The sequence below is a fragment of the Chiloscyllium punctatum genome, chromosome 36 (assembly GCF_047496795.1).
Source record: "Chiloscyllium punctatum isolate Juve2018m chromosome 36, sChiPun1.3, whole genome shotgun sequence".
NCBI classification, from domain to species: domain Eukaryota; kingdom Metazoa; phylum Chordata; class Chondrichthyes; order Orectolobiformes; family Hemiscylliidae; genus Chiloscyllium; species Chiloscyllium punctatum.
The window spans coordinates 73,121,877-73,142,568 of NC_092774.1; the positions used below are offsets into that span (position 1 = coordinate 73,121,877).

Below are 20,692 nucleotides of genomic sequence, written 5' to 3' on the forward strand. Positions count from 1 at the left end.
GATTAGAGTGGGTGAGCCATGAGGAACTGCAGGGCTGTAAGGTCAGCAGATGGGTCTGAATAGGATGCTATTTCGAAGGTCAGTGTGAAGTTGATGGGCCGAATGGCCTGTCAGAATTATGATTCTACGGCTTTCGCCACGTATATATTGAGAAATGATTGACACAAGTCTGCTGTGGGAGGAGTGGGTTCCAGTTAATGAGATATCAACACCGGTCCTGGGGAAGGTGGGATTTGGGCAGTCTCTCCCCCCCCCCCCCCCCCCCGCCCCCCTGTCCAATCTCTCCCCACCCACTGTCCCCGTCCATTAACTTTCAACCCCCACCCTTCTGCCCTGCATTCTCTTCCTCCCCACCTCTGCCCACCAGTCTTTCACTTCCTCTCACCATCGGTCCCCACAATCTTCTCCATTCCCATCACCCTCTGTTCCCCCCAGTCTTTCTCATCCCCCCACCCTCTGTCCCCATGTCAATTATCTCTCTCACTCCCTGACACTCTGCCCCTCCGTCCATTCTATCCCCTTCTCTTCCAGCCACTCCCTGTCCTTGCGGATGCCTCAAACCGTCTTCGATCGCTGTATCAAACCCTTCTAGGAAGAGAGAAAGAGAATGGATGTTGATGACTCGACCTGGTAGACACGGCTGCACGAGAAATGACTGATATTTAAAATTGAGAATAGCTAAAATGATATTCAGAAGTATTATGAAAGCATGTTCAACTTTATAGAAAAGCTGCAGACATCTTTCTGGGATTTGCATTCAACTATGTCTAGTTAGTCCACAGTTGAGGAGAGGGTGTAAGTTGTGGATGGCCTATCCCTAGTCTTGTGAAATTGATTCTGTCTATGCAGAAATAGAACCATAGAGTTGAACAGTATGGAAACAAACCCATCGGTCCATGCTGACCAGGTATCCTAAATTAATCTTGGCCCATATACCCATCCAACTGACTTTTAAATTTTGTAATTGTACTGGCCTCCACCACTTCTTCTGGCAGCTAATTCAATACATGCACCACCCTTTGCATGAAAAATTTGCCCCTAAGGTCCTTTTTATATCTTTCCCCTCTCACCCAAAATGAATGCCCTCTAGTTCTGGACTCTCCCACCCCAGCGAAAAGACCTTGTGGATTTAACATATCAATGCCCCTCATGATTTTATAAATCTCTTTAAGATTTTATAAACCCTCAGCATCCAATGCTGTATGAAAAACAGCCCCAGCCTATTCAGCCTCTCCCTGCAGCTAAACCCTTCCAACCTTTGCAACATATTTATAAATCGTTTTTGAACCCTTCTAAGTTTCACAACATCATTGCTACTCATGATTAATAGGCTGTGAACAATCTTGTTCAGGGTATAAGAGGGGGCATTTATTGAGGTGAATTAACTTTCAAACTGTTTTTTCTGACCCTGAGGTCCCTTTTATATCTTTTCCCTCTCAACCGAAATCTATGCCCTCTAGCTTGGGATTCCCCAACCCTGGGGAAAAGACATTCAAAAGTTGAGGAGTCACACAAAATGCAAACGCAATAAAATGTCGAGCTACAGGTTAAAAAAAAATGTGGCTTCAGCTTTTTTTTAAACTCCTGTTGACATTTGACATTCGGGTACAAAATCTTGTCAGCAACACCAGCATCACCACAGACCACACTGCGCATACTCCTCGGTGACAGTAAGTACTGAGCATGTTCAGCGGTGTTAACAAGAACTGCGCATGCTCTGTGCTGTCCGCAATTACGGACCGCGAACTTCTTTTGATGGGCCAATGGGGAGCTCGGGATGACCAGAAGGACCCCGGTTCTTTTGTCAATCAGAGCCCCGCTATTGTCTGAATACGGAAGTTTGACCATGAGCTTCTGAAGATGCTCCTGCTGTTGTTCCTCTCTGAATAAAGATTGAGCTTCACCCAGACTGCAACTTCCTTCCTCTGTCCAACATCTGTGAGTACGGCACTTTCTTTTCTCACCCCGTTCCATTTTTTTTCATTCTGCGGTTCAATTTTTGTTTTGCAGTAATTGAAAGGAAAAGGAGTGAATCCCGGCGAGGGGAGAGACTCTGGAAAAGTTGGTCCAAGATTGTGTCTCAGTTAGCAAACACATGACAAATGTAGTAGCACAATGTGAAGTTATCGCATTTGCTGTTTTAAAAAAAAGGAGAAAGGAGACGCATTCCTTAAATAGTGATATAATGGGGTGTGAAGAAAGTGAGGACTGCACATGCTGGAGATCAGAGTCGAAAAGTGTAGGGCTGGAAAAGCATAGCAGGTTCAGGCAGCACCTGAGAAGCAGGAGATTCGACATTTCAGGCAAGAGCCCTTCATCAGGAATGATGTGTTGATGTACAAATAGGCCTCAGCGTCCTTCTATATCAGCAAGCAATGAACAAGGCAAGTGGTACATCAGCAAGAGGAATTGAGTTCAGAGGTCGAGATGTCTTCCTGCAGTTGGGGGTGGGGGTGGGGGGTCACTGAATATATTCAAGGCTAAGTTCATTTGAATTTTTGACAATGAGGAAGTGGATGGTTATGGGGGAGGCAAGAAAATGGGTTTAAGACTAGTATAGAACAGTTAGACAGTGCAGAAACAGACTGTTCTGTCCAACTAGTCCATGCTGACTATGTTCTCAAACTAAATTAGTTGCACCTGCCAGTGTTTGGCCCATATCCCTCTGATCCAAATGCTTTTTAACCCTTTTAACTGGACTACGTCCACCACTTGAAGTGAATTGAATTTATTTATTGTCACATGTACTGAGGCACAGTGAAAAGCGTTGTCTTGCGATCAAAAAGTAGGATCACATAGTGAAGTGGCATAGTAAATAATAGGTAAACGGTGGCAAAAACAAAGACACAGGTTCAAGCAAATCCTGAGAGTTTGAGAGTCCATTCAGTGTTCTAATAATAGTAGGGTAGAAACTGTTACAAAACTAGCTGGTGCGTGTATTCAGGCTTCTGTACCTTCTCCCCGATGGTAGAGGTTGTAGACAAACATTGCCAGAGTGGGATGGATCTTTAAGAATGCTGGTGGCCTTCCCTTGCCAGCAGGCCTGGTAGATGGATTCTATAGATGGGAGGTTGGCCTTTGTGATTGTCTGGGCTGAGTTCACCAGTCTCTGTTACCGTCTCCAATCTTGAATGGTACAGTTGCCATACTAGGTAGTGGTACATCCAAGACAGCTTGTTGTGGATGACCACTCCCAGGAGCTTGACACACTCCTCTCATTCCACCTCTGTGCTGTTAATGTGTATGGGGGCATGAGTAACATCCCGCCAAAAGTCAATAACGAGTTTCTTGGTTTTGCTAGCATTGAGATCTAGTTTGTTTTCAGTGCATCATTTTTCCAGGTCTTTCACCTCCCGTCTGCAGTCTGTTTTGTTGCCATCTGAGATTTGACTGACTATGGTGGTGCCAGTGAACTTGTAAATGGCATTAGTCTTGTATTTGTTGACGCAGTCATGGGTATACAGTGAGTACAGTAGGGGGCTGAGTATGCACCCCTGGAGGCCTCCAGTGTTGAGTGTTAGTGAGGATCAAATATTGTCCGCAGTCTTCACTGATTGTGGCCGGTGGGTCAGGAAACTGAGGATCCAGTTGCAGAGAGTGGGGCTTAATCCGAGATCATGAAGTTTAGTAATCAGTCTCGAGGGGATAATAGTGTTGAAGGCTGAACTGTAGTCAAGTAGGATTCTTACGTACCTGTTCTTAGTGTCAAGATGTTCTAGGGAGGAGGGAAGGGCAAATGATATGGCATCTGACGTGGATCCCAATTTGCCAAGAGTAGTGGGAAGGCTGGAAGATTAATGCCATGACCAGCTTTTAATTGCAATTCATCACCACCAAAGTTAGGGAAACTGGGCGGTAGTCATTGAGACATGTTGCATGAGTCTTCTGAGGCACAGGGATGATGTTGGCCCTCTTGAAACAGGCAGGGACAATCACCTGCTGCAGGAAGAGGTTGAAGATATCCGAGAAGACCTCTGCCAGTTGATCTGCACATGCTCTGAGTGCACGGCCTGGTCCTATATCTGACCCATCGCTTTCCTTGGATTCACACGGAGGAAAACTGATCTGACCTCTGGATTTTCTCTGGACATTCATTCCACACACAAACCACTCTTTAAAAAGGGTGCTTCTGATGTCTTTTTAAAATCTTTCTCCTCTCACCTTAAAAATTTGCTCCCTAATCTTGAAGCTCACATCTGAGCGAAAGGACATCTCTATCCTTCATGATTTTATAATCCTCTGTAAGTTCACCTCTCAGTATCCTATGCTCCAGTGAAAGAAAATCCCAGTTTATCCACCTAGATGTAGGTAGATTAATATCCAGTCATGATCTGTTGAATGCTGGTGCAGGCTTGAAAGACCAAATGGCCTACTCCTGCTCCCAAGTTTCTCTCACTGTGTCCAAAACAGCAAGAGCCTATAGGACACAGGAGCAGAAATTAGGCCAATCAGCCCACTGGGTCTGCTCCACCATTCAATCATGGCTGATCAGTTTCTCAACCCCGTTCTCCAGCTTTCGCCCCTTGATACTCAAGAACCTATCTGTTTCAGTCTTAAATATACTCAGTGACTTGGCTACCACAGCTTTCTGTGGCAGTAAATTTCATAGATTCGCCACTGTCTGGCTGAAGAAGTTTCTCCTTATCTCAGTTCGAAAAGATCTTCCGTTTACTCGAAGGCTGTGTCCTCAAGTCCTCATCTCTCCTACCAATGGAAACATCTCCCCCAACATGCACTCTGTCCAAGCCATTCAGCATTCTTATGTTTCAATTAAATCCCCCTTGAGTGTAGGCCTGTTAATCAGCATGAACCAGACTTTTCAGGATGAGGCAGAGCAGGGATTAGGTTCAATAAAATGAGAATGAAAGGAGAGTGTGTGGGATTGAGATGTTTAGCTTTTAGGGAATAAGGGAGGAAAGAGTGTTTGCTATAAATTATAATCGATTGGACAAGATAACGGACCGAGGATTGGCAGATGGAGTTTACTTTAGACGAACGTGAGGTGTTGCATTTTAGGAAAGCAATCCAGGACTTAACCAGTTAATGGGGAATGTTGCTAGTGAGGGTGAGAATAGGTGGACAGGGCAGATGAATGCGTGGCTGAGGAACTGGTGCATGGGAGAAAGGATCCAAAAATGTGAATATTGGAATCTCTTCTGGGGTAGAAAAGACCTGTACAAGAAGGATGGATCGCACCCAAATTGGAAGGGGTCTAATATATTGCTGGGAGATTTGAGAGCTGCTCAGGAGGATTTAAATGAGTAAGGTGGGGGTGGGTGGGGGGCAGGGATTGCTAGACCCAGAGAAATAGTGAGGAAAGAGATCAATCTGTGACTGGTCCAGTTGGGAAAGGGATTGAGTCAAACCTTCAGAGCAGGAAGTAACAATGCAGAGAACAAGGTAGGACTGGTAAATTAAACTGCATTTATTTCAATTACAAGAGGCCGAACAGGGAAGGCAGATGATGGTTAGGAACTTGGGACTGAGATATCATGGCAGTTACAGAAACATAGCTCAAGGATGGACAGGACTGGCAGCTTAATGTTCCAGAACACACATGCTATTGGAAGGATAGAAAGGGGGGGCAGGAGAGGAGGGAGAGTGGCTTTTTTGAGAAGGGAAATATTACTGTGCTAAGGGAGGATATTCCTGGGAATACATGCAGGAAGCTTATTTGGTTGGAACTGAGAAATAAGAAAAGGGATGATCACCTTTATTGGGATTTTATTACAGACTCCCTAATAGTCAGAGGGAAATTGAGAAAAAAATTGAGATTTCAGTTATCTGTAATGGTGTTTATGGTCAGGGATTTTAACTTTCCAAACATAGACTGGGACTGCCATAGTGTTAAGGGTTTAGATGAAGAGGAATTTAAATGTGTACAAGAAAATTTTCTGATTCAGTAAATGGATGTTCTGACTAGTGAAGGTACAAAACGTGACCTACTCTTAGGAAATAAGGCAGGGCAGGTGACTGAGCTGTCAGTGGAGGAGCACTTTGGGGCCAGTGACCATAATTCTATGAGCTATAAAAGAATGATGATAAAGTATAGACCAGCTCTAAATTGGAGGATGGCTAACTTGGTATTAGGCAAGATCTTTCAAAAGCTAACTGGGAGCAGATGTTCGCAGGTAAGGGGATGGCTAGAAAATGGGAAACCTTCAAAAATAAGAAACTGAGTCCAGAGACAGTATATTCCTGTTAGGGTGAAAGGGGAAAAACTAGGTAAAAACAAGGACTGCAGATGCTGGAAATCAGATTCTAGATTAGATGAAGGGCTTTTGCTAAAACATCGATTTTTCTGCTCCTCGGATGCTACCTGAACTGCTGTGTTTTTCCAGCAGCACTCTAATCTAGAACCTAGAGTGAAAGGGGAGGTTGGTAGGTGTAGTGAATGCTGAATGACTCGAGGAATTGAGCTTTTGGCTCAGAAAAAGAAGGAAGCATATGACAAGTATAGACAGGAGAGATCGAGTGAATCCTGACAGTACAAAGGCAGTTGGAGTATACTTAAGAGTAAACTCAGGAAGGCAAAAAGGGACCATGAGATAGCTTCGACAAGTAGAGTTAAGGAGAATCCAAAGGGTTTTTATAAATACATTAAGGAGAAAAGGGTAACTAGGGAGAGAACAGGCCACCTCAAAGATCAGCAAGACAGCCTATGTGTGGAGCTACAGGAGTTGGGGTAGATAATAAACAATTATTTTGCATCAGTGTTGACTGTAGGGAAGGACATGGAAGAAATAGAATGTATGGAAACAGATGATGATATCTTGAAAAATGTAAAAATGTCCATACTACAAAGGAGGTTGTGCTGGATGTATTGAAATGCATGCAAGTGGATAAATCCCCAGGATTTGATCAGGTGTACCCTAGAACTCTGTGGGAAGCTAGAGACGTGATTGTTGGGTCCCTTGCTGAGATATTTGTATCATTGTTAGTCACAAGTGAGGTGATGAAAGACTGGAAATTGTCTAACGTGGTACCAATATTTAAGAAAGATTGCAAGGAAAAGCCAGGTAACTATCAACCCAATGAGCCTGACATTGCTGGAGGGCAAGTTGTTGGAGGTAATCCTGAGGGACGGGATTTACATGTATTTGGAAAGGCAAGGACTGATTAGGGATAGTCAGCATGGCTTTGTGCGTGAGAAATCATGTCTCACGAACTTGATTGAGCTTTTTGAAGAAGTAACAAGGGATTGATGAGGGCAGAGCAGTTGACATGATCTCCATGGACTTCAGAAAGGCATTTAACAAGTTTCCTCATGACAGACTGGTTAGCAAGGTTAGATCTGAGAAATACAGGGAGAACTAGCCATTTGGATACAGATCTGGCTTGAAGGTAGAAGACAGAGGGTGGTGGTGAAGGGTTGATTTTCAGACTGGAGGCCTGTGACCAGTGTTGTACCGCAAGGATTGGTGCTGGTTCCACTACCTTTCATCATTTATATGAATGATTTGGATGTGAGCATCAGAGGTATATTAGTAAGTTTGTAGAAAAAAACAAAATTGGAGGTGTAGTGTACAGCAAGTAAGGTTACCTCAGATCACAACGGGATCTTGATCCGATGGGCCAATGGGCTAAGGAATGACAGATGGAGTTTAATTTAGATAAATGAGAGGTACTACAGTTTGGAAAGGCAAATCGGGTAAGGTCCGAGGGAGTGTTGCTGATCAAAGAGACCTTGGAGTGCAGGTTCATAGCTCCTTGACAGTAGAGTCGCAGGTAGATAGAACAGTGAGGGAGGCATTTGGTATGCCTCCCTTTATCGGTCAGAGCATTGGGTAGTAAAGTTGAGAGGTCACGTTGCAGCTGTATAGGACACTGGTTAGGCCACTTTCGGAATATTATGTGCAGTTCTGGTCTTCATCCTATCAGGAGGATGCTGTGAAACTTGAAAGGGTTCAGAAAAGATTTACAAGAATGTTGCCATGTTTGGAGGATTTTAGCTATGTGGAGAGGCAGAATAGACTCGGGCTGTTTTCCCGGACCGTAAGTGGCTTTTGAGGGGGTGGTGGTGACCTTCCACATGTTTATTCTATCCATAATCCTCATGATTTTATAAACAGACAAGTCCAGAATTAGAGGGCACAGGTTTAGAGTGAGAGGGGAAAGATTTTAAAAGGGACCTCAGGGGCAAGTGTTTCATGCAGAGGGTGGTGCATGTGTGGAATGTAAGTGATGGAGGATGGTACAATTACTGCATTTAAAACGCATCTGGATGGGTATATGAATAGGAAGGGTTTAGAGCAATAGTGGCCAAGTCCTGGCAAATGGGACGAGATTAGACTAGGATAACTGGTCGGCATGGACGAGTTGGACTAAAGGGTTTGTTTCAATGCTGTACACCTCTACGACTTTACTTCAGAACTTTGAAATTGTTCATGAAAACCACTTCAGTAATCTGCCCAGTTTTAAGACTACAATATACAGGAGCAGAATGAGGCCATTTGGCCCACTGAGTCTGCTCCACCAGTCGATCATGGCCGATATGTTTCTCAAACGCATTCTGTTGCCTTCTCCTCATAACCCTTGATCCCCTTATTTATTAAAGACTTATCTATCCCTGTCTTAAATACCCTCAATGACTTGGCCTCCACAGCGCAGTGCAGCAATGAGATCCACAGATTCACCATCCTCTGGCTGAAGAAATTCCTCCTCCTCTCAGTTCTGAAGGGCATTCCTTCACCCTGAGCCTGTGTCCTCTGGTCCTTGTTTCTCTTACTGGTGGAAACCTCTTCCCCACATCCACTGTATCCAGTCAGAGTCACACAGCACGGAAACAGATCCTTCGGTCCAACCAGTCCATGTCGACCATAATCCCAAACTAAGCTAGTCCCACCTACATGTGCTTGGCCCAATATCCCTCTGAACATATCTTATTCATGTATTATTCCAAATGTCATTTAAATGTTGTGGCTGTCAGCGCATCTACTACTTCCTCTGGAAATTCATTCCACACATGAAGCACTCTCTGTTGCCCTTATTTTGTTTTTAAATCTTTCTGTTCTCACCTTAAAAATATGTCCGCTAGTGTTGAAATCCCCCATTCCAGGGAAATGACTCCTGAGATTCATTTTCTCTGTATCCAGCAAGATTTTATAAATCTCTAAGAAGACCTGAAATGTTAGCTTGCTCTATGTGGACGCTGCCTGACCAGCTGTGATCTCCAGCATTTGTCGTTTTCAGGATGGATTCCAGTATCTGTAGCAATGCACTCCTAAATGTTGGCTACCTCTTCCCAGATCCTTCGAAACTCGACCTTACTTAACAATCCACTGTGCGGTGCAGTCAATAAAGTTCCACATTGCATCTCTTTCAGCACATATGGGCAGCACGTGGCTCACTGGGAGCACTGCTGCCTCACAGCACCAGGGATAAGGATTTGACTCCAGCTTCAGGTGACTGTGTCTGTGTGGAGTTTGCACATTGTCCTTCCCCTCCCCCCTGCCTGGTGGCTGTGTGGGTTTCATCCAGGTGCTCCGGTTTCCTCCCACAGTCCAAATATGTGCAGGTTAGGGTGAATTGGCCATGCTAAATTGTCCCATCGTATTCAGAGATGTGTGGGTTAGGTATATTAGTCGGAGGTAAATGGAGAGTGATAGGAGTATGGAAATGGGTGTGGGTGGGTTACTCTTCGGAGTGTTGGTATGTACTTGTTGGGCCAAATGGCCTCATTCTGCACTGTAGGGATTCTAAGTGGCAACCCCCAGCTTTTTGCATTTCCCGGAGGGGAAGTGGGGACGGGCTGAAAGTTCAATGAACGTGAAGCGAAAATTAAACGTAGTGCTTTGCTTGAGCTCAAGCTGAGTGACTTGGTGGCGGGACTGGAAAAGGAAGGTACGGTGTCTCAGTGGTTAGTGCTACTGCCTCACGGCACCAGAGCCCCAGATACAATTCCAGCCTTGGGGCCGTTGTCTGTGTGGATATTGCACATTCTCCAACTGACGTTTGCAGCGGATTTCTTCCAGTGCACCTGTTTCTTCTCACTATCCAAAGATGTGCAGGTTTGGGTGAATTAGCCATGTTAAATTGTCCATAGTGTCCAGGATGTGTAGGTTAGATGGATTAATCAGGTGTAAATGTAGAGCAATCGGAGTAGGGTAAATGGTGCTTTCAATTTCATGGAATTACAAAAGAAAAGAATGTTCCGCATAAAGTAGAATTGCTTGTTCTGAATTTCTACCCTCACTGCCAGTGATGACTTTCATAATCATTTCTTTCCAGTGCATTTGAAGATCTGAAGACTAAAGTTTCAAATTCAATAGTTGAAGGGCTTATGCCCGAAACAGCAACTCTCCTGCTCCTTGGATGCTGCCTGACCTGCTGTGTATTTCCAGCACCACACATTTTGACTGACTCTCCAGCGTCTGTAGTCCTCATTTTCACGTCAATGACAGACAGTCAATCAATCCATTGGGACTGTAACGATCTTCGACTATGATTCTGTGAGAAAGAGCAAAACTCTTTGCTTTCTGTTTCAGTCCACTTTCAGCATCAGTGAGAGACGCTTCTGTGGCAGCGCATTGAGTATGCAGCCTGTAACAATTATACAGCCTGGAAAGAGGAATTCACGGCAGGGAGGGATTATACATGCGTTTGTGTGCAGCTGAAGCTTTGTCCATGGAGAAACCAGAGGAAGATCGCCCCATGGAGAAACCGTGGAAGTGTGGTGACTGCGGGAAAGGCTTCAGTGTCCCATCTGCCCTGAAAATTCATCAGCGCAGTCACACCAGGGAGAGGCTGTTCTCCTGCCCAGAGTGTGGGAAGGGATTTATCCGCTCTTCCCACCTGCTGGACCACCGCCGGGTCCACACTGGGGAGATACCATTCACCTGCCCTGTGTCCGGGAACAGCTTCACCCACTCCTCCCACTTGCTGGCGCACCAGCGTGTCCACACGGGGAGAGGCCCTTCCCCTGCTCTGATTGTGGGAAGGCCTTCAGCAAATCCTCTGACCTGCTGATGCACCATTGGGTCCACACTGGGGAGAGGCCGTTCGCCTGCCCTGTGTGTGGGAAGGTCTTCAGCAGTTCCTCCTCCCTGCTGACACATCAGCGGGTCCACACCGGTGAGAGGCCGTTCTCCTGCTCAGTGTGCAGGAAAGGCTTTGCGGTCTCCTCCAACCTCATGGCCCACCAGCGGGTCCACACGGGGGAAAGGCCCTTCAGCTGTCCCGAGTGCGGGAAGGCTTTCAGCAATTCCTCCCACCTGCTGAGGCACCAGCGGGTTCACACCGGGGAAAAGCCTTTCTCCTGCCCAGAGTGCGAGAAACACTTTAACCGCTCCTCCCACCTACTGACCCACCAGTGGGTCCACACAGGAGTGTAGCCATTCTACTGCCCTGAGTGCAGGAAGGGCTTCAGCGATTCCTCAAACTTGCTGACCCACCGGCGGGTCCACACAGGGGAGAGGCCATTCAGCTGCCCTGAGTGCAGCAAGAGGTTCACATTTTCCAGCAACTTGCGAAGACACCAGCAAGGGCACCAGTGCTCCCAACAAACAGATACCGCCAATGACGCTACTGTGGACTAAACCTTGTGCCCCACTCTGACAATGGGTGCAGTGGGAAAGTTGGTGGGCTTTTAAAAACATTTTCTGGACTGCACACCGCCTCGCACCCCCAAGTGCAATCCTAAAGTGGTTCGGGGCGACGTGGTGGCTCAGTGGTTAGCACAGCTGCCTCATAGAGCCATGGACCCGGGTTTGATTCTACTGTTTGATTCTCCCGTGTCTGCGTGGGTTTCCTCCGGTTGTTCCGGTTTTGCTCCCACAATACAAAGATGTACAAGTTAGGGTGAGTTAGCCTAGCTCAATTGTCCATAGTGTTCAGGGATGTGTAAGTGTGGTGCAGTAGTCAGGGGTAAATGTAGACTGGTCAAGAGTGTGGTGCTGGAAAATCATAGCAGGTCAGGCAGCATCTGAGGCGCAGGAGAATCGACGTTTTGGGCAGAAGTCCTTCATCAGGAATGATGCCTGAAACGTTGATTCTCCTGGTCTTCGGATGCTGCCTGATCTGCTGTGCTTTTCCAGCACCACACACTCGACTGTGATCTCCTGCATCTGCAGTCCTCCCTTTCTCCAAGTAAATGTAAAGTAATAGGGTTAAGAGAATGGGTCTGGGTGGGTAACTGTATGGAGGGTTGGTGTTGCCTTGTTGGGCCAAAGGGCCTGTTTACAGTCTGTAGGGATTCTGTGATTCCATAAACTTTGCTTCCAGTGGGCGACACTACTCTGAGTCCGGGACTGCACGTTCCCATTGAAACAATCCGCAGAAAGCTAAGACCACTGGAGCAGACATTAGGCCATTCAGCCCATTAAGTCTGCTCCGCCATTTGTTAGAAACAAAAAAAAATTGAGGTTGCTGGAATCCAAAGTAGGCAAGCAGGAGGCTGGGAGAATGCAGCAAGCCAGGTAGCTTTAAGAGGTGAAGTTAGTGTTTCGGGTATAAACCCTCCTTCAGGACTGAAGAAGGGTTCTTCCCAAAACATTGACTTCTGTATGAGAAACAATTTACCAGGATGTCGCCAGGGGTTGGAGGGTTTGAGCTGCAGGGAGGCTATTTGGCTGGGTGAGAGATTTAAAACAGACATAAGGGGCAATGTTTTCATGCAGAGGGTAGTGCGTTATGGAATGAGTTTTCAGAGAAAGTGGAGGCTGGTACAATTATACCACTTAGAAGGCATCTGGTTTCGGACATGAACAGGAAGGGTTTAGAAAGATAATGGACCAAATACTGACAAATGGGACCAAATTAATTTAGGATGTCTTGTCAGCATCGATGAGTTGGACCAAAGGGTCTGTTTCCATGCTGTATATCTCTTTGTCTACCTGTCCTGATGTAAGTTTTAAAATGGAGTCCAAGTAACTTTGAATAGTTCAGTCTTGTTGAACTCCCCTCTTGAAAGGTTTCAAATTAATCCCTCCAAGTGATACTGTTTAAAAATGCCGTGTTGGACAAAATATCCCATTAAGTTTGACTCAAACCCACAGCTGAAGACATCAGAAGTCACACAACACCAGCTTACAGACCAACAGGTTTATTTGAAATTACAAGCTTTAGGAGCATTGCTCCTTCTTCAATGCTGCTGCTTCATCACTTCACCGACAAAGGAGCAGTGCACTAAAATCTCGTGAGTTCAAATAAACCTGTTGGACTCTAACCTGGTGCCGTGTGACTTCTGACCTTGTCCCAGCCCAATCCAACACCAGCACTTCCAAATCAGAGTTGACTAATGAGATCGGATTTTATTCGGTGTGATTAAGTGAGGTGCTCATCTGAAAACTCAAAACTGTTGGAGTGACAAAGAGACACGAGTCAGTGTTACAACACGGAGACAGGCCCATCGGCCCAAACTGGTTCATGCCGACCAAAATGTCCATCAATAGTAACCCCATTTCCTTGCACTTGGCCATTATCCTTCTAAACCTTTCCTCTCCATGTATTTGACCAAATGCCTTTTAAATGTTGTTAATGTATCTACCTCAACCACTTCCACTGGCAGTTCATTCCATACACAAACCACTCTCTAAAATTTGTGCCCTACATATTTTTTCAATCTCTCCCCTCTCACCGTACAAATGTGTCCCCAGTCTTGAAATTTCCCCATCCTAGGTAAGAGGCAACAATCCTTAACCCTATCTATAACCCTCACAGTTTTATAAACTTCGCCTCTCATCCTCCTCTGCTCCACGGGGAAAACATCCCAGTCTTAATTCCAATTTGCTAATAATGGCGCAGTGATGATTCCAGCTGTGTGTGTGTCAAGGATCTCTCATTTCTAAGCCAATGCAGTGCCTCTTAAGTTTACCTGACCTTAAAACAAATGGTACCCCATTCATTTAAAATGTCTATGGTTTCTGTGCAAAGTCAGTCCTTTCTGGAAAACAGCCAATGGTGTCTTAAATCCCATAGGCTGCTTCTGACCAGGTGTGTATGCTCTGTTTGGAGATGTAGGAGTAAAACTTCACAGTAAAAGATTAATACAGCCTTTATTCATGACTCATTATTAAACACACTTTCTCCATTTACAGCTGTAATTGAGAGGCTTCTCTGAATTAGTGACGTGTTTGTAACAAGTTGTGAAACATGAAAGGGTTCTGAAATGATTTACAAAGATACTGCCATGGTTGGAGGGTTTGAGCTGTTGCAAGAGGCTGAAATAGACTAGTGCTATTTTCCCTGGAGGGTCAGAGGCTGAGGGGTGACCTTACAGACTGTTTCACTGTAGAGTGTTTCAGAAAAAAAATCTCAAACCTTTTTCCGATTGTTGCCTTTGCCAATATCTGTTGGCCATTAGTGAAGTCCCTTAGCCCAGTCGAATTGGACCCTCTGCCTTTTACAACCCCTCTTGGGGAAAAAAAATCAAGATGACATAATCTTCTTAAAGGAGTAACATCATCACAAAAGAGAGCACACAAGCAGAAACATTTCTATCACAAGGTTGTACAGTTAACAGGCCAAGATAATGACTTTTCAATTTAGCCAATCAATTTAAGTCAGGTCCTTTGGCTACCAATACCTATTAAACTTAAATCTGATAGGATTGGTCCTCTGTTATCAAAACCATTGTAAAAACTCAATATGGCATCAAGGGTATAAAAGAAGGGGACAGTTGGACAGAGCCGCAGAGCTAACTCCCCATTGCTACAGCTAAGAGTCCTCAGCACTCGAGCGAGACATCAGCTCTGACAGTCATCTGTGAATGAGACAGCATCATTTACAAAAATACCAGAAGAGCAGGAATTGGAGGAGGCATTCCTGAGAAAAGATTCAATAGAAGGATGCTTAGAATATTCTGGAAGACGTAACCTGGCTGTAATCTGAGAGACTAAATTCTATTTCTTGTTGTATTAGTGAGTCTTGTATTTAGTGGAACAGCATATGACAAAAATCCTGTTTTATGCCAGCATAGTCAGTCGTTTGAAGGGATTTATTCGGTTTGTTAATAGTTTAGTTCAGTTGTTCACCACTCAAGTTGGATACGTAAATTACTTTTTGTTGATTTTAAAGTGTCAGGTATTTATTTTTGTTTTTAAGACTAGAGCAGATGACACCACTTTTCACACTAATTTTATGTAGATTATGGGGCAATGCACTCCTCTTTTGGTGTTTTGGTTTGAGATCTCAGAGAGGGGGAGGGAGTTCAGCATTCGCTGTAACAGTATTGACGTGCCATCCTGCTGAATGCAAAGGAGTCATTATTAATCCCAGCCACTCACTCTGGTTGTGGGTGAATCGCTTTAATTTGAATACTGACTCAGAAACTGCACAGACAACCAAGTGTTGAACCATGATTTACACTTTATTGTCGGTAGCAACCAAAATATAAAAACCGTCAAGTACGCAAATTCACCCTTACCACTCTTTCTCCCCCCGCAAAATCTTGGTTATCACCCAAGTGATGGCGGAATTTAACATTGTTTCTACCAACAGTGCTCATCTTTGGAAGTTTACAGGGGTTTGATGCAGTGTTGTTCCTCCAAGCACTGCAGCTGAAACGTGCTGGAGTTGAATTCTGGTGGAGTTCCATCACTTTCAGATTTGTGGTGTAACGTTTCTTTAGATTCTAACCACCATCTCTCCACACTTCTGGAGACCTCAGGTCTGTAGCTTACCTTCTTATCCTTGAGGGTTTTCCACCTGTTTGAAACAGCCTGTCCTGCAATTAACCCCTTTACGCCAAGGTAAAAACAATGACTGCCGATGCTGGAAACCAGAGTCAAGATTAGAGTGGTGCTGGAAAAGCACAGCAGTTCAGACAGCAGGAGCAGAATCCTGTATTCCTGATGAAGGGCTTTTGCCCGAAATGTCGATTTTCCTGCTCCTTAGATGCCCTTCACGCCAAGGCCTTCCTTCTCCAAGCAGAATTAATTGTCCTTTTATCACACAGTTATTAAACACCATTATTTCATCTGTCCAAAGAAACAGCTCATTGTTTTGCCTCCTCCTTCCCAACGATAGTTAATGTATGTTATTTGTTAACTGTCTTGTAGCAGTTTCTCATTGGCCCTTTTGTTTTTTAGTCCAGAAGGAGTTATTGCTGACTCATTAAGTTATCAAAGTTCTGGAGTTTACAGGACCACACCACATTTCTCTCTGCCTCCTCCAGGAATAATGATTGCTCCTGAGATACTCGCAGTTCCTGACATCCCTTGGTATCCCCAAATACAATCCACATGTCAGGAAATCACTGGTGCTACCCTGACACCAGACAGTCACTGTTGGAACAGAAGGATTATGGGAAGAAAATTCAGAAATCCGAAATGCAAAGAGACTTGGGAGTTCAAGATCAGGATTTTCTCAAAGTAAACTTGCAGGTTGAGTCAGTAGTTAGGAAGGCAAATGCAATGATGGCATTTATTTTGACAGCACTTGAATACAAAAGCAGGGATGTACTTCTGAGACTCTAAAAGGCTCTGGTCAGGCCACATTTGGAGCATTGTGCAGTTTTGGGCCTCCTATTTAGCAAGGATGTTTTGGCCCAGGAGGGTGTTCAGAGGAGGTTCACGAGAATGGTCCCTGGAATGAAACATTTAACATATGAGGGACTTTTGAGGACTCTGGGACTATATGGAGTTTAGAAGGATGAGGGGGGGTTGCAATTGAAACCTACAGGATATTGAACGGCCTGGACAGAATGGATGTTGCGAAGATGTTTCCATTGTTAGGACAAACTAGGACCCGAGGGTACAGCCTTAGAAGAAAAGGAAGACCCTCTAGTTGGGAGATAAGGAGAAACTTCTTCAGCCAGAGAGTGGTGTATCTATGGAATTCACAGCAACAGAAGGCTGTGGAGGCCAGGTCATTAAGCATATTTAAGATGGAGACAGAAATGTTCTTGAGTATCAAGGGTTCCAGGACGAATGGGCTAGGGAAAGTTAACAGCCACGATTGAATGGTGGAGTAGATTCAATGGGGCGAATGGCCTAATTTCAGCTCCTATGGTCTTATGATATGCTAATGTGTGGAGGGGTGATGAATGGGCAAAGAGATGAAGAGGAGAGTAGAATTAAGGGGAAGCTGGATACAGACACAAGGGAGAAAGAAATACAAGAACTGTACAATAAACGACAGAACTCTTAGGAGCACTAGCATGCAGAGGGATCTGGGCGTATAGATCCCTGAAAGTGGAAACAGAGGTGGGTATGATGGTCAAGAAGGCACACAGCACGCTTGCCTTTCCTGGGTGTAAGAGTTGGCAAGTTACGTTACAGCTATTTATTTCAACCACATTAGGGATATTGTATGCAGTTCTGGTCACCACACTATCAGAAGGATATGGATGCTCTGGGAGAGGGTGCTTTAGTCAAGGGCTAATGTTGCGTAATAGGAGTAGGTGAATAAGTCTGTGTCGGTTACTCTTCAGAGGGTCAGTGTGCACATGTTGCGCCGAATGGTCTTTTCCACACTAGGGATTCTATGTTACTCAGAGATTTATTTTATTTTCCAGGGTGAAAAGATCAACTACAAAAGGGCACAGGTTCAAGGCAAGAGGAGGGCAGTCTACAGGAGAAGTGGAGGGGAAGGTTTTTCAGACAGAGGGGTAATGGGTGGTGGAAGCAGGCACCTTAGCAACGTTTAAGGTGTATCTTGATAGACACATGAACGCGAGATGAACAGAAGGATAGAAACCGCACGTGGGCAATAAATAGCAGGTCCAAGTGAGAATTAAGAATTGGCACAGGCTTGACAGGGGTGCCTAAACCAAATAAGAAGGGCTTGTGACTGTGCTGTATTGTACTGATACAGGTTTCCCCACTATCCAAAAGTGGAGTGTTCCTATGAAACCTTTCATAAGGCAAAATAGCATAAGGCGAAGCAGTGAACATTAATTCATTTATATCGTATATACTCAAGTAATAGTCAATTTTTTGACGACTTTTTAAGGTTAAATTTAGGGGGTCGACTGTTACTTGGATACTACTTGAGGGGCTGAAATTCATGCCTGTCAAGATTCATACCGTATCATAAGGAGAAGCTCAACTGACGAATAAAGCAAAAAAAAATCAATTATGGTAATTCTGAAAACTGAGTGGAACATACAGAGAACGGACTGGAAGACGGGAACAGAGCCGAAAAACCGACAGACTGCAAAGCTGGAGTGGAACATGACGGCCATCACACTGTCTCACAAACATTGGTCTGTTGTCTATGAAGAACTAGGGTCGACTTTTACACGATCAGACTACTTTTCACAGCACTTGCAAGAAAAAAAATCAAACACGTCCAATTCGCCATGCATGGAGCACAGGAAATATACAAAAGGATTTTAAAAAAAAAAATTTCCATCATTCAGACACAACTATACATATGCACATGTCCATTTAAATACTGGGTAGGTTGATTCTTTGGAAGATGACAATTGCAAAGAAATGAAGCTCTTCAACAAAATGCTGGATTTCGCAGAAAGATTAATTAGTATGCCCACTCTCCTCCCCCCCTCCCCACAGCCAAATCATCACTGGACAAGACAAAACCCCAGGATCTAAATAACATACCTACACACACACAATCCTACCCATTTTACGTGCGATTACCTCAAATCACAATAATAAAACATAACCATAGAGGTTTACACAGGCTCTCGTACACAATATTGCCTGTGACCTTGTACAGCGCTCTGTGAAGTGCTGCAAATCCCATGATGATAGTATTTTATATCCAAATGTGTTAAATAACATTGTATATCTTATAAAAAGAAGTATATGTACACACGTTATACACAATTGAATATCGGAACAGTTCAGTCAGATGGTACAGCCTGCCCTCCTACATGGATTACAGAAGGTGTATGGAGAATTAGATGGTGATTCTAATATAAATTATGTTTGTTTTAGGAATGGCAGTGATTGTGGCTCCAGGTTAATGGTGATCCACCTTATCCCCCGGGTTCTCCCTCAGCCCAGCCCGGTACCTGGTAGAGTGAAGCCGCGGGTAGCTCCAGGGACACGGTCCAGCACAGCACCGAGTGCAGCCTCTCCTCCAGCTTGTGATCCGCGCCGGACTTTACCCCCCGCCGCCGCCGCCGCCGCCGCCGCCGCTCCTCCACCTCCCGCCGCGGGCGCCGGCTCTCTCTCCTCCACCGCCGACATTTTTAATTTGTTTTCTCGTTCACCCGGTAACCGTCACCTCCCCCTTCCCGGGCCCCGGAAATTATACAAAAATAAACAATAAACACCACCGGGGACTGTCTCCTTTTCTTCACAACTTTTGTTTGAAAAGTTCCGGCTTTAATTTGAAATGTATTTTAAAGGTATTTTCTGAGGTAAACGATGCCTGTCTGCCCCCTCCCTCCGTCAGAAACCGCCCGCTGAGTCGATGAGAAAACCGCAGCCTCGCGCCGCCATCTTTGTTTTTCTTCTTCTTTCCGTCTCCTCCTTCTGTGACGCGCGTCATCCGCGCTTCCTCCAATCAGAGCGCACCTTACTCCACCTGACCAATGGTGGTCGGCGCTAGTTGTTACGGACAGATCTTGTGTCCAATTGGCAGTTTGGGGTAAAAATGGCGGGAGCCACAATTTCTTTTCCCTGGGGTTGCACATCTCATTCCCTTTGCTTTTCTCTTCCGAGGGGGGAGGGGAAATCCCAAACTGGAGGGCACAGGTTTAGGGTGAGAGGGGAAAAATTTAAAAGGGTCCCAAGGGGCAACATTTTCACGTATAGGGTGGTGTGTGAACTGAATGAGCTGCCAGAGAAAATGGTGGAAGCTGGTACAAATGCAACATTTAAAAGACATCTGGATAGGTATATGAATAGGAAGATTTAGAGAGATATAGACAAAGTGCTGGCAAATGGGACTAGATTAATTTAGGCTATCTAGTCAACACATACTGAAGGGTTGTTTTTGTGCTATACAACTCAATGGCTCTGTTAGAAACAAAGCCCACTCACTTCAATAATTTCAGTCCGAGACAAGATCTGAATCAGTAGTGCCATTTATTTTACACTTGCAAGTGGGTGTAATGTCCAGTGCCTATAAGGTAGAGGACATACACACACCAAATTCAATTCATACACAACATTTATATGATTTGATGTCTGTTGTTTTACATCGCTCCCTCCCCTGTTTACATCGTCCACTTCCCTAAGACCGGCCCCCGTTACCCCTGTTTATCTCTTGCCTTATCCGGCCTTGTCTGTGACAAAATGCTTATTTCTGGCCTCACAAGGCCGTTTGACCTCATCCTGCTGTAGGTCATTGTTAGGCATATTCTTTCTTCATCATTATCTACCCCCTTCATCTGTGCCTTTCCCGAGGCCGTTCTGATCCCTATGACCCTTTTAATTGGGGTTTGTTCCTGTGTTTTTGTAAAAGTGGGAAGCACATGTTTATATCTACTGTTTGTACAGGCATATCTAGCTTAACTTCATCCCCTCACAACATCTTATCTATTTGTCCGTAATGTCTACCTTCTGACATACAGTTTTAGCTAATACAAAAACAAATATATATTTCCTCCACATCATTTCCATTCTTGTTGACTCAGCTCTTGGCTAAAACAATTACACACTGGTGTGAGTTCATTTTACTTTGTAAGATGGAATTGCAGAATTGCAGAAGTAACATTAATTTACCTATATCCCACAATTTCCCCCTTTTCTTTAATTACCATTTGTTATCTTCTGCATTTTTCTTTTAGGGGCACCTGTTTCATCAAGGCTGTTTCAATCAGTCTTTGGGTGAGCCC

The 20,692-nt window shown here is 44.8% G+C and overlaps 1 protein-coding gene across 1 annotated transcript in view; it reads right to left on the bottom strand.

Annotated features, from left to right (window-relative positions):
• LOC140460663 (uncharacterized) overlaps positions 1 to 19,421 on the bottom strand; it is a 52,010-nt gene extending 32,589 nt beyond the window's left edge. Inside the window, exon 1 of the mRNA XM_072555279.1 lies at positions 18,920 to 19,421. The gene's annotated coding sequence lies outside the window, so the exon portion shown is untranslated. The remainder of the gene's footprint in view (positions 1 to 18,919) is intronic.
• Between the last annotated feature and the right edge of the window lie 1,271 nt (positions 19,422 to 20,692).